At 39.6% G+C, this 13,913-nt stretch overlaps 1 non-coding gene across 1 annotated transcript; it reads left to right on the top strand.

Moving 5' to 3' along the window:
- The first annotated feature begins 12,321 nt into the window (after positions 1-12,321).
- LOC141843717 (18S ribosomal RNA) lies at positions 12,322-12,593 on the top strand. The gene has a single exon (XR_012603055.1). It is a non-coding gene; the product is annotated as an 18S ribosomal RNA (ribosomal RNA).
- The last annotated feature ends 1,320 nt before the right edge of the window (positions 12,594-13,913 follow it).

The following is a 13,913-nucleotide window of genomic DNA, read 5'->3' as shown; positions in this document are numbered from 1 at the left end:
TACTCCAAGGTCCACGGTCTTAAACCGTTTCTTACGGACAATTCACTATGAAACTCCCCTTTACGGGAGAGAGTTTTTGCTTTTACAAGATGTTAAGAATGATAAACTTTTACTGTCCTAAAGATTTAAGTACAATAAAGAGAAATAAAATTACTGACTAAAAGAGTAGAAGATTAGTATAGAAGTCAATGCAGCTTCTCGGCATTACGACGACATCTGATAATTAGCATTTTCAGCGAGGAAATTAGGATTATTTTGGACCGGCTTGATCATATTTCATGTCATAAATTGGGTTTTTAGCTTATTTTATATTTTAGATTAGTTTTTAATCTTCATTCTATTCTTTTATTAATTTAAGGTATTTAGAGATATTAATTTATTTTATTTTATTTTGTAGAAAATTAGATTGAAGATAATAATATTTGGAGCGCTCATTTACAGGAAGAAAATAAATCCTAGTTCGAGTCGGGATCGAATTGGAATTCAATTTGACTCAATCAAGTTTAATATTAGAAATCGATTTGAGTTGGGCTCAAATTGGGATTAATTAGGTTCAATTTGATTGGGTTAAGATCTGATTAGACCATTTCTATTCATTTGGCCTGATTTTAATTAATGGTTCAACCCAAATCTCATTTGATTCAGCCGGTTCAAGGACACTGTTAAAAGGGTAATGCTGGTTCAATGGCAAGCAGCTCGGTCCCAGGTTTTCTGTAGCTTCTCCCTCGCGCGATTTTCCCTTCTTCATCGAGCTCGGCGCAATCACCCCATCTCCATCTTCTTCCTTCCGATTGATACAAAGTAGCAGTGGCAGCATCGCCGGTTGACCTTCGCCGACGCATTCGCAGGACCTTTGCTGACGTGGTTCGGAGGCGTTGAGATCCCAGTCCCCGTCGTCGTGGAACGGAGCTGTGAGTGGTTCTCCAGTTCCGGTGCACGACGGCCTTCAGCATAGAGACGCAGCCGTGAGTGGTTCTCCGGAGTGCTTCCTGGCGCTTCGCATCCACTGATTTCGAGCAAAAGTTGACCTTCGCCGATGTGGTTCGAAGGCGGGGGAGATTTTATTGTTTGGCATCGATCGTCTTCAGTCACCTAAGAATGCAAGGTATGGGGTTTTTATTCCTTTCTTCTGATGCTCGATTTGTTGGTTGCAGCTGGACATTGGGCAGAGGATGAACTCCGATCAGTGCTTCTTTGATCGTGCTCCGCCGTGGGTGTTCTGCCCTAGTGCGATCTACATCCACAGTGGTATTAGTCGACCAAATGGTGCTGGCCATCTTTTGTTCTGTGCCGATCTGGAAGGAGAAGTTCCATCATCATTTTCATTTTACCCTAACTGAACTCTCTGTTTCATTTCTGTTTATTAGTTAATCGAATAAAAAACCCCCCCATTACTTGTTTGTTTGTTTGTTTGTTTTTCTTCCTGCTGTTCTTGCCATGTGGAACTAGGAATCAGAAACCCTAAATTTGGTTTGGGATGGAACACTGATGGATTGGTTCTTGTAAGAAGTTGGATTCGAATATTGGTTAGCTGTATGAAGTAATGGAGTGTTTGTATTATTGGTTGAACAGCTAGCATAATTGGTTGGGAATAAAATTGATTATGGATGTGAAGATGTATAATGTGATGTTGTGTTGTTGCAGAATTGTATGTTGTTTGTTATTGCAATTGTATTTTAGTATTTGATTTTGTATGGTGTACAATATTGTTGTGTGTAGTATAATGTAACTTGTATGTTTGTACATGTTATAAGAATGAGATTCATATTGTATGTTGTAAGTTGTATGTTGAACTAGGTTTGTTAGCGTTGTATATAAATGTGATTGTAGTGGTTACCATGTTTTTGCATGTGTTTGGTAGCATGTGTTTGGTAGAATGAGACTCACATGATGTTTGTATATTTTAGATTGTATATTGGTGTTGTTGTTATTTATTCATTTATTTATTTTTAATTATTTAATGCTTTTGATTCTAACTACTTGGTGGATGTTGTTAATTTCAGTGGCACTATGACTTATTTGTAGTTTTTCTATATTGGAGAGGTATACGAAAGTATATGGACTTGCACTGAAAGTAACATCCCGAGGATCACTTTCATCGGTGTTGAACAATTGAACTGGACACAGTCTACAGAGTTGGAGTACCCAGGGCGATTAAGAATTAAGGGTCTCCCGTTTGCAACAATCCATCTTCCCGATGAAAGGGGAGTAATCTATCTCATTTTATTTTTGTATATACTTGCTTTATTTTTTTGTTCTATTTTTTCTGTTTAGTAGGATGTGTATAGTTTTATTTTTTTTTGTTTAGTAAGATGTGTATAATTTTATTTTTTGTTTGGTAGGATGTGTATAATTATTCATTATTGTTTGTTTTATCTGTTTGTATATATTACATTGCTTGGTTTGTTTAGGATGTGTACATTTGTTTATCACTCTTTCTTAGTTTAGGATGTATATAATATTTGCTATTTTTTCTTAATAAATAGTTTAGCTTAGGATGTGTATATATTCCATAATTTAGCTTAGGATGTATATACTTATTTACAATTCTTTCTTAATAAATTTTCCCCCTATATGACTCATATCATCTTAGGAATTGTGATAATTTAGTTATCTAGGTTTGTCGAGTTTTAGAGGTTCATAGACATGAAAGAGTTCTTGGATTACGTGAGGATACAACTTAGTGATGGATTCTATCTTGAATAGTTGAGATGATGACTTATTTATACCTAATAAGAACTGAGCCTTATTGATTTATTTGTTGTATGACACTTGTGGTAAATGTTACTCTAGAACTTGTTCTAATTCTGTTGAGACCACATTACCATGAGGTTGCATAATTTCATGAAGGTCATTTCTTTATTTTTTATTCATTTATTCTTTTCTATTAGCATAGGTTATCGAATAATCCATTTACCATGTACCATTTTTTCTCTTACCATCTCTTTCTACTCTTTTCCTTGGATTTGAGAACCTTGAATGCTGAGATGAGAGTTTTACCAGGACGGACAAAGGTTTAAGTGTGGGGGTGTGATTAGGCAGTTCACCAATGACAAACGATTGTTTTATTTGTAGATAGATTTTTATTTTTTGTTCTATGGTATTTTATTTTTTTTATTTTGTTGTATTCATTTGTAGATAGATTCAAAAAAAATCAAAAAAAAAGTGAAAAAAGTGGGGAAAATAATCGTGCAAAAAAAAAAAGAAAAAAAAGGGGGAAAAAGAAATAGATTAAAAAAAAGAAAAAAAAGTTCGTTTCTTTTTGAGAAAAATAAAATAAGAGTTTAAATTGGTGATATCCATTGGGATAGTTGGTAGTGAATTTTTAGCAACTTTTATTTCTTCTTCTACTAGGAGCTTTATTGATGATATTTTAGAGTCTAGAAGAGGAATAGGAGTTGTTTTCTTACTATTAGCTCGCCCTACACTAGCTTGAGTTTGATATCTATTGGACATGATTTCATTAACTCATCTATGAAGTATATCATATTTTCCATTTCTCCCACTTGTATTTTTTATATATTATCTTCATTTTTCCCTTACACATATTATTTTCTTTCCTTTATTCATTATTCTTTTGTATATAAACCTTTATGAATTGTGCAACCTTGTGCATAGGATAGTGGTGGAGATTAGAAGAAGAGAAACATATGATAGTGCATGACCCATGAGTAACTTGAGAGGGATCCACTATTTACATGATTATGAGGATGAGTGACCATACTCTTTATCTTGAGAAGTTTTTTGTCATCATTCTCGATTTATTCAGGATGGATTGAAATTGTTATTTTGTTGATTCATGTGAGAATTGAGTTTTGGATTGCTTGAGTCTTTAGAATTTGACATTCATATTTAATTTGTTGTTGTAACTTTCTTGATTTGATTGATATTGTTAGGGTGGAAAATAATGTAGAGTATATTTATTTTTACGAGACGTGAAAGAATAAGTGTAGGGGATTTGATAAGTAGCATTTTCAACGGGTAAATTAGGGTTATTTTGGACTGGCTTGATCATATTTCATGGCATAAATTGGGGTTTTAATCTTCATTCTATTTTTTTTATTAATTTAAGGTATTTATAGATATTATTTTATTTTATTTTATTTTATAGAAAATTAGAATGAAGATAATAATATTTGGAGCGCTCATTTGCAGGAAGAAAATAAATTCTGGTTCGAGTTGGGATCGAATTGGAATTCAATTTGATTCAATCAAGTTTAAAATCAGAAATCGATTTAAGTTGGGCTCAAATTGGGATTATTTAGGTTCAATTTGATTAGGTTAAGATCAGATCAGCCCATTTCTATTCATTTGGCCTAGTTTTAATTAATGGTTCAGCCCAAATCTCATTTGATTCAGCCGGTTCAAGGACATTGTTAAAAGGGTAACACCGGTTCAATGGCAAGCAGCTTGGTCCTAGGTTTTCTGTAGCTTCTCCCTTGCACGAGTTTCCCTTCTTCACCGAGCTCCGCGCAATCACCCCATCTCCATCTTCTTCCTTCCGATTGATACAAAGTAGCGGTGACAGCATCGCCGGTTGACCTTCGCTGATGCATTCGCAGGACCTTTGCTGACGTGGTTCGGAGGCGTTGAGATCCCAGTCCCCATCATCGCAGAACGGAGCTGTGAGTGGTTCTCCAGTTCCGGTGCACGACGGCTGTCACGACCCGGGAGATAACAGTCCAAAAAATTTCGACAACACCTCCCCAATATCACTAACAATTCCCTGAATACAAACATATAATAAGGCCCACACGGCCTATCCACACTACAAAATATGGATTTAGACAAGTAATGAAAGTAAAAGTAACCCATACAGCTACGTACACATCCTACACAATGCATATGAATGAAATTCTAATTCTACACAACGATTAAAGAATAAACTCGTAAAATAACAAAAAATCCAAAGTTTCGTAAGCGGAAACATAACAAGTACAAGTACAAAATCACGAATAGAAAATATGCTATAGTTTCAAAAACACCGAAACGAAATTAGAAGTCTGATGGTGCAGAAATGTAAACAAGTCATACACATGATACTACAACATACTACAACCATATCCAACACACACACAAAGTCCTCGTCGTGAGATGGCATAGCTGGCAGATCCCTAGCATCCTTTATAAGCTCCTACCTGATATCTGGGAAGACAGAAAAATCCCAGGGTCTAAAGATGTGAGTATAAATACTCAGTGGGTAATACAGAAAGAAAGTGCATGAATAAAAGAAATAGCAAAAGGATAGATATATACCAAAGGTCAATCAAGGTATCAATAAAGTCTCTGCAGATAATAAACAACTAACATGGATCTCATGTAATGCACCATATGAATGACATGTCAAACATAGTGCAACAATCAAGAGTCAAACAAGTAGACAATCAAAATGCAGTATTAGTGCGGTCCAATACATATATATAATGCACATGATGCGCATATGCATGATGCAACTGCCACACTCACTATAAAACTCGTGCAAGCATCTGAGTTTGGGAATGTCCGGCATCGGGGGATCAGTACTCCGCGCCCTACAACAAAGTAGTCCGGTGATCCAAATCGGGGATCAGTGCTCCGCGTCCAGTAATCCCGTAGCTATGATAAGCTACAAATCCTATGGCCGATATCTGTCCTCTAATACTCATCATCGACGTACCAACCATGTACTCTCTGAGTACCACCCCTATCCGGTGTCGAGGTCAAATCATCAACTCGGCTGCGTACACTGCCATACAGCCGTCGACTGTGTACACTGTCATACAGTCGCCATCACCGTGATGGAAATAGGGTATGATAACCACCTATGTAGATATACAACTAAAGTTATCTACCATTACGATAGACCCACAACATTGGGATTTATAATCATTATCATGCATCATTATGAGATGTTCAAATCATAGTAATCAGCACCTACCATACTAATCAATAAGCGTAGGTATAAGTCATCATGATCTCAGGTATCATAAGAAAGAATCATACCAATAATAATCACAAATGTCATATCAAGGATAGAAACAACAGTCAGGAATAATAATCCAGGATCAACAGACATAAGGTTAAGCATGATATGAACATGAGTAACATCAGGAGTATACACATAACAGACAGGAATAGAATCAATGTATCAACTACAAGAACTGTCAAAGAATCATGCACCGAAAATAGAAAGAACTGTATTGACTAAATACAGTAAATTACCCACAACAGGTATAGGTATGTGATCAAGAGACTAATCAATAGCAATTGAAAAGGAAATCATGCACTAGAAAGAGAATAGATCTGTATTGACCAAATACAGAGATTATCCACCTGATAAATCGCACGTCAAACAATTGAATCCCCAGAAATATCTGTTGGTGCAATCTTGCCCCAAGTGAATTGAATTTTAATGTTTGGCTAAAATGAGTTTAAGTTAGGCAATGTTGGTGATCTAACGTGTGTGAATTGAGTTCACAGGAAAGTCCAGGTTGGAAGACTTGGCAAATGGTGAAGTCCCGCGACCTCTTGGCAAATGGTGAAGTCCCGGAGGCGCAGCCTCTTGGCAAAGGTGAAGTGCCGGAGGCGCGGCCTCTTGGCAAATGATGAAGTCCCGGAGGCGCGACCTCTTGGCAAAGGTGAAGTCCCGGAGGCGCGGCCTCTTGGCAAAGGTGAAGTCCCGGAGGCGTGACCTCTTGGCAAAGGAAGACTTAGCACGACGAAGCTGAGGGAAACGTCTCAAGCTAGTGCAAGGAAGGGCACGAGGCTTGTGGAAGGCGTTTGAAGGCTTGCGTCAAGGCTAAGAGTTGAAGAAGAAGCTGAAAGGGGAGTTTCAGCTTGGTCAGTCGACTGGCATTGTGATCCAGTCGACTGATGGTTGATCAGAAGTACACACACGGTGAACTCAGAAGTATCAGTCGACTGGACTATAGTTTCAGTCGACTGGTGGCCAACAGAAAGTCTGGTCGAGTGGATCAGTCGACTCATCAGTCGACTGGCGCTGGAGCAGTCGACTGACAGACTACCGTTGGGGCGACAACTGACGGATTAAATGCAAATTAAAGAGCCGTTGAAGCCCATCAGTCGACTGGCCCTTGGAGCAGTCGACTGATGTACAGAATTCTATAAAAACGCAGTTTGACGATTGGAGAAGTAGTGATTCATTCTCTTACATTCTTGCACGAACTCCAATCTTTGTAAACTCTATTCCTCTTCCTCTAAACTTCACTACCAATCTTGTACAAGGAAGAGATCGATTTGTAAAGGTTTCTCCGCCTTCAAAGAGTTCTTTGAGAAGGAGATTTTTCATAGTGGAATCGTCGGCGGTGTGTGTGGATCCTTGGACTAGTCACCTCTTTGAGGTGGATACCAAGTAAATCGAACAGGTTAGCGTTTGATCTTCTTCTTTCTTATTATTATTTGCTTCCGCTAACATTTTCACAGGCAAGATAAAAAAATGCTATTCACCCCCTTTAGCGAACGCACCGATCCCAACAAGTGGTATCAGAGCGGGTTACCTTCGGAAGAACCAACGCTCAACCGAAATCATTTATGACGTTTCAAGAGGGATACAACACCGCACGACCGTCCTACTTCGACGGCAACGATTTTGCCTACTGGAAAGGTAGAATGGAATATTATTTAATGAATAACATTGAAAATTGGTTTAGTGTTGTAGATGGATTTGAAAAACCCAAGGATGCATCTGGAACACCTCTACCTACCAAGGAATGGTCGAAGGATATATGCAAGAAGGCTCAAGCAAATGCAAAAGCCACAACCACTTTGCAATGCGGGCTTTCCAAAGAATAACTGAGCAAGGTCGGACCATTCAACTCGGCCAAAGAGCTTTGGGAGAAGCTCATCGAATTAAATGAAGGCTCAAGCGAATCGAGACGAGCCAAGAGGGATCTCTTGGTTGGACAACTCCAAACCTTCACTATGAAGCCCAACGAAATGGTAAGCCAAATGCATGGGCGATTTAAGGAGATCGTGAACGGTCTTCATGTAATAGGTGAGAAAATTGACAACCGGGACTTGGTAAGGTATGTACTTCAAGCATTTCCCCGAACCACTCTATGGGCATCGATGGTCGATGCTTATAACGTGTCAAGGGACTTATCTGTTGTTAAATTAGATGAACTATTTTGTGAATTTGAGTTACATGAACAAGCTAATGGATCTTTCAAAGAGAAAGGTATAGCTTTGGTTGCAGAAAAGAAGAAGAAGAAGAAGGACAAGAAAAAGAAGAAGAGCATGGTGGCACAAAGTAGTGATTTATCTGATAATGATGAGCTATGTCACATCACTAGACACATGACACTTATAGCACGTAAAAGTGACCAAGAGATTTCAAGTGAGGAGGAAGCATCAACTAGTAATGAATCTTCATCAAGTGAGGAGGAAGCATTAAGCTGTGACGAATCTTCCTCAAGCAAAGATGAGGTAATGGATAAGGTAAAAGAAAATTTTCTTTATCGTTTTATTGTTTTCCTTAAAAATGTATTGGTTAAGTCAAAATCTAAGGTTAAGGCATTAAAGAAGGAACTAAGGACAATTAGGAACAATGCATGTGAATCTAGTTATTCTAGTGAAATTAATGAAGAAAATGCTAAGTTAAAGGATGAAGTAGTTGAATTAAGAAATTGTTTAGAAAAATTTTCAAATGGGTCAAAGTACCTTGATATGATCCTAAACAGTCAAAGAGCGGTTTGATGTGCGTAGGATATATAACTATTCCTTATACTTTATTCGCACATCTTTCTGCTTTTCATGCTGTATCTTACGTATATTACACCCTTTACCTGTGCATTTGGCATTGTATTCTTTATTTCCTAGTTCGGAGGACTGCTCGTATATTTGTGTGTTTCAGGATGGAAAACGGAGCAAAACAGGCGAAATGGAGCACTTATTGAAGACATGGCAAGACAGGGCCGTGCCTCATAGGCACGGCCGTGTCTATCACCTCCAGAGACCGTGTTTCCATGACACGGGCGTGCCTTCAACCAGAGATCCAACTAGCCTAGGCCGTGCCCCAAAGGCACGCCCGTGCCTTCCTCCTGCATCAGCCAGACATGGCCGTGTCTCCCAGACACGGCCGTGTCTCCTCAACAGAGCCATGCCAAGACATGGCCGTGTCCCTCAGACACGGCCGTGTCTCCCACCAGAGGAGCACCTGTCCTTGGCCGTGCCTCACAGGCACGGGCGTGTCTCCCAGCAGAGAGCAGACTGCCTTTGGCCGTGCCTCACAGGCACGGCCGTGCCTCCCAACAGAGCATCAACTCTTCATGGCCGTGCCTCACAGGCACGGCCGTGCCTCCACTGCAGCAGGGCGGCCACACTAGGCCGTGTCTCCCAGACACGGCCGTGTGACGGGGGCGTGCCTGGCTGATTTTCAGGGTATTTCGTGGGGGCCTATAAATAGACCCCCTTAAGAGCCCTAAAAAGGGGGGAGACTTTGGAGAGCCACCGGAGCGTGCTAGAGCCACCGACGCCTCATTCCGGAGCTAGATTCGACGATCCGTTCATCCGTCCGGACACTCCATCACATCCACGCCTCACCTTCGCAGAGATTGCAGTCCGGAGAAGAAGAAGCTCATCGATAAGTCCTATTTCTTATTTTCTTCATAGATTCTTGGAATAGGATGTATTATTTACTTTCTTCTCTGTATTGTAACCTCCCCGATATGGAGTAGTCCTCCAGATTCTAGGATGTAGGAAGAATCGGGGTTATTGGATGATTGTAACTTTGGATTTGTTAATCTACCATGTTCTATGATATGATTGTGCAATTGCTTTGTGGATTTGTGCTTTATACTTGTTTGATGATATGCTTGTGAATGGTATGAATCTACAAGGGTAGAGATTATTTGGGGTTTGAGTAATTCTTAGGATCGTATACCCGGGACGCCTCGTGACAGGAGGAGAGTCTTAACCGGACCTTCCGAGGGATTGCTTAGGCTATGAACAATCTTTATGAGGGATAACTAACGGTTACTCATTGTTGGGGAGAGGTCTTTAAAAGGATACCCTGTGACAGAGGGTAGGATTCTAGTAGTATTCTGGGGCGCCTGAGTGACACAGGAAAGCCTTGAACCAGGCTATCTAGAATCATCTCAAACCAACATAAGTAACATTAGAACACCATTGATTTATTCCGAGGAAACCTGACGAGGTCTAATTGGATAATTTGGTTAGAATCCCTACAATTGTGTAATCATTGAGGAATGGTAGAGGATCCAAGTCAATCAATCAATATCTCGAGGAATCCGAAGTCCTAGGATCGCCTTCCACATTTTGTCACAGTCGGATTATATCTTCGAACTAAGGTTTAGGAGCTCTAGGACACTCTTTCTCCCCCACACCAAACCATTTCCTATGAACTCTCCACTCTTATTGTGCTAGGTTAGTAATTAATTCCACGGTCCCTGTGGATTCGATCTTTTATTACTTGGCGACATTCCGTATACTTGCGGAACACGAAAATTATACGCTGCGGATAATAACTAATATTTGTAGGTATTGACAGCGCGCATCTATGTATGCTGTTAAAAGGATTAAAAAAATATATCTTAAAAAGGGTTATTTGACAAAATCTCAAATCGTGCTCTTTCAACCCCCGCGGCGTGTCGCGATTCTCTGTCTCGGCTAGGTTTCAACCCCCGTCCTTTCTTCCCGTTCCTTCCACCGTTCCCCACCGCCGTTCCCTCTCCACCATCGTTCCCTCCATCATGCTCGCCGTTCCTTCTCAGGTCGTGCTCGTCGTTCCTTCCACCGCCGTTCCCTCCATCGTTCGTTCCCTCCACCGCCGTTCCTTCTCAGTCCGCCGTTCCCTCCACCGTGCTCGCTGTTCCTTCTCAGTCCGTGCTCGCACGTTCCCTCCACCGTCGGGCTTCCTCTCCACCGTCGGGCTTCCCTCCGTCCGTTCTCGCGTCGTTCCCTCAGTCTGTGATCGCCGTTCCTTCTTAGTCCGGTTCCGTTCCTCCTTAGTCCGTGCTCCTCCAGCTCCTCAGTCCGTGTTTTCCTCAGTCCGGGCAGCGGCGATAAAGGTATTTCTAAGTTTAGGGTATTAATTTTAGGCATGATTTTTAACCACTGCAAAATTGTTGTGTAGTATATAGGGCATCGTCCGTTCTAAGTTTAGGTATTAAGTGTAGGGTTTTTTCAGAATTCTGGAAAATTGTTGTGTAGTATTAAGTTTAGGTAACTGTCCGTTTCAAAATTTTTAACCATTGCAAAATTGTTGTGTAGTATTAAGTTTAGGTAACCAACTTCAAGTTCTTTTATTTTGTAAAAAACATGCTCAAGAATTTCTGGAAATTGCAGGTTAGATACCTTTTTTTTTCAGAATTCATTTTCTTTTTGTGGAAACGTAAAGATGTGTTAAGAGAGTTATAAACAAGTGCAAAATGCTCAAATAATGCTTCAGGATAATTTCGCGAGTAAATATATGCAGCTGGTAACTAATTGAAGAAAGTAAGTAATGCTTCAGAATTCATTTTCTCGTAGCTGTGCGGCATCAGCTTTTGGCCCGGCTATACAGGAAGGAGAATTGATGAATGAATGCCACATTTATCCTCGTACCTTTTCAGAAGAGTACTCCATGTCTATTTTTCTGGCCAATCTTATTTTACTAACATCAAAGATTGTGTTTTGTGTCACAAAGATAATTTTACAATGAATAAGGTTATTATTCATGCTAACAAAAGAGGGATCTTGTTTGTGCAACTGCAAGGAACATCATCTGTGCTCATAATGATTAGGAGTTTTTCATAGACGCCAAGTTAGAGACAACTGTCTCATTTCTATTCTTCTCAACTCTCAATGAATATACCTTTTTTTTTGTAATTCAAACTTGGAATAAGAAATTATTTTGCAGTAGCAATTTCTTCCTAATAAGTTGACTTGTGACTATTTTCTGGCTGTGGACTTGAGGTTTTAACTTCTTGGAAACTAGATTTTGAACCTTAGAAAGCTTCGGTATCATATGTTTTTGTTTCTTCTCAGTGACAGTTGAAGATTGAAATCAATTTTCTCTAATGCATAATTGAGGCTTTCCGGGCTTAGGAGATACCGACACCATCTTTCCTAGAGTTTGTCATGTTCTCAAGGTAACAAAAAATTAGATATTGGTAGTTTTAAACATTTTTTTACAATTTGAAGCAAAATTGCATAATCATGATTTCATGAAGCCTGCCAACAATGATTAGTGCCCAGAAATATTTTAATGGCAAAAGATCCTTGTTTACATAAAGGCTGGGTTTACTAAGTGTAAAGATAGGAAGGAGAAAGCAGTGGAGAAGGGGGAGGAAAGAGGAAAAGGAAAGGAAGGGAGGGATAGGCGCATAGAGAAGGGGGTGAAATTGATTACTCGGGTCAAATCCCATGGCTCAACCCTGGACAGGCAGTGGAAACTATCAAATTGGAGTACGGTAGGGGTAGAGGGAATTTTCGGTGGAGCGGTAAAATGCATAGAGATCGAAAAGAACACTAACGGCGAAAGGACTCTGTTGGGCCGACACTGACACTGAGAGACGAAAGCTATGGGAGCAAATGGGATTAGATACCCTCAGTAGTCCTAGCCGTAGACGATGAAATTCTTCTTTCCTCCTATGTTTTTTCCTTATTGGCACCTACCGACACCATTTTTGGTTCACTGTCAGTATGACCAAGAATTCTCATTCAAGCCAGGTACTGAAACACCCACATGGAACAAGACTGATACTTGCATTTGACAAAAAACAATATCGCCTTTTTTAGAAATCCAATGAAATCCTCTTCAATGACTTGTGAATTATCTCTCATCAGTAGAAGTAGCATACTTTGTGAACTGTCTATGTTCTACATGCAACAGTTATTTATGTTTGCTAGTTATTATAATCAAATATATCTGAAAATTGATTGGTCTCTTTCAGAATGTTCGTCGATGCATTGGACAGGGAGATGTATGAAGAGCACCATCAAAGTGGCTACTGTTACTTGAGCACTTCTAAGGTAAATTATACTTTCGTTTATTATTTATAGCATGCTCTATTATAAAATTTGTTTAATCATTAATTATTGTTTATTGTGATATAGTCAAAACTGAAAAAGATGACTGCTGGAGATATCAGTGTTAATGCTAAATGTAAGCTGCTTCATTGGTCTGTTGATGGAGCTGTTGCAGAAGGTCGAATTGCATCCACAGATCCAAATTCAAAAGTACATCATGTTCCTCTTGGTGGATCTTATTGGAAAGTTTGGATTGATAGAGTTCTTGTGGAGAAGGTGGAGCTAATTCGACCAAACGAAGAAATACTTTTTTTTGAGGATGCAATAGGAAGCACAGTAGCTTGGGCATCGATGTTTATAGTTTTGTTTGACTGATTTGGACGAATCGATATACTGTTTGTAGTAAAGATGAACATGAACTTGGATTGTTTTGTCTAACTAGATGTAGATGATTATCTTTGATATATTTGAACTATGATTTTATAATTGTGAATGTGATGTTATCTAATATTTGTATGTTGGATTTTAAATGTTAGAGCTTTGAGTAGGTTATAATTATTTGTATTTGTATTATATATTTGTGTATATAGGTCTATTTGTGTATATATTTGTGTATTTGTTAAAAATATAATTATCCGGAGCGCGCGGGGTGCGTGTTGCGAAAAATTGCACCTTTCCGCAGCGCGTGACTTGCGTGCTGCGGATGCAACTTTCCGCAGCGCGCGCTCGTGCTGCGGATGTAACTTTGCTGCGGATGCAACTTTCCGCAGCGGGCGCCCCCGTGCTGCGGATGCAACTTTCCGCAGCGCGCGCCCCGCGCGCTGCGGATGAATTATAACTTTCAACAGATTGGAGTTATGCAGCATGCAATGTGCGCTGCGAATAGCTTAATTGCGCGCTGTGGAAAGTCAAATTTGTTGTAGTATTCTTACCTTAAATGATTT

Source organism: Curcuma longa, chromosome 12 (genome assembly GCF_044706935.1).
Source record: "Curcuma longa cultivar G26 ecotype Majalengka, Jawa Barat chromosome 12, ITB_CL_G26_1.1, whole genome shotgun sequence".
Classification (NCBI taxonomy): Eukaryota; Viridiplantae; Streptophyta; class Magnoliopsida; order Zingiberales; family Zingiberaceae; genus Curcuma; species Curcuma longa.
The sequence above is the reverse complement of the archived record's forward strand: the minus strand, read 5'-3'. Positions and strand labels throughout refer to the sequence as shown.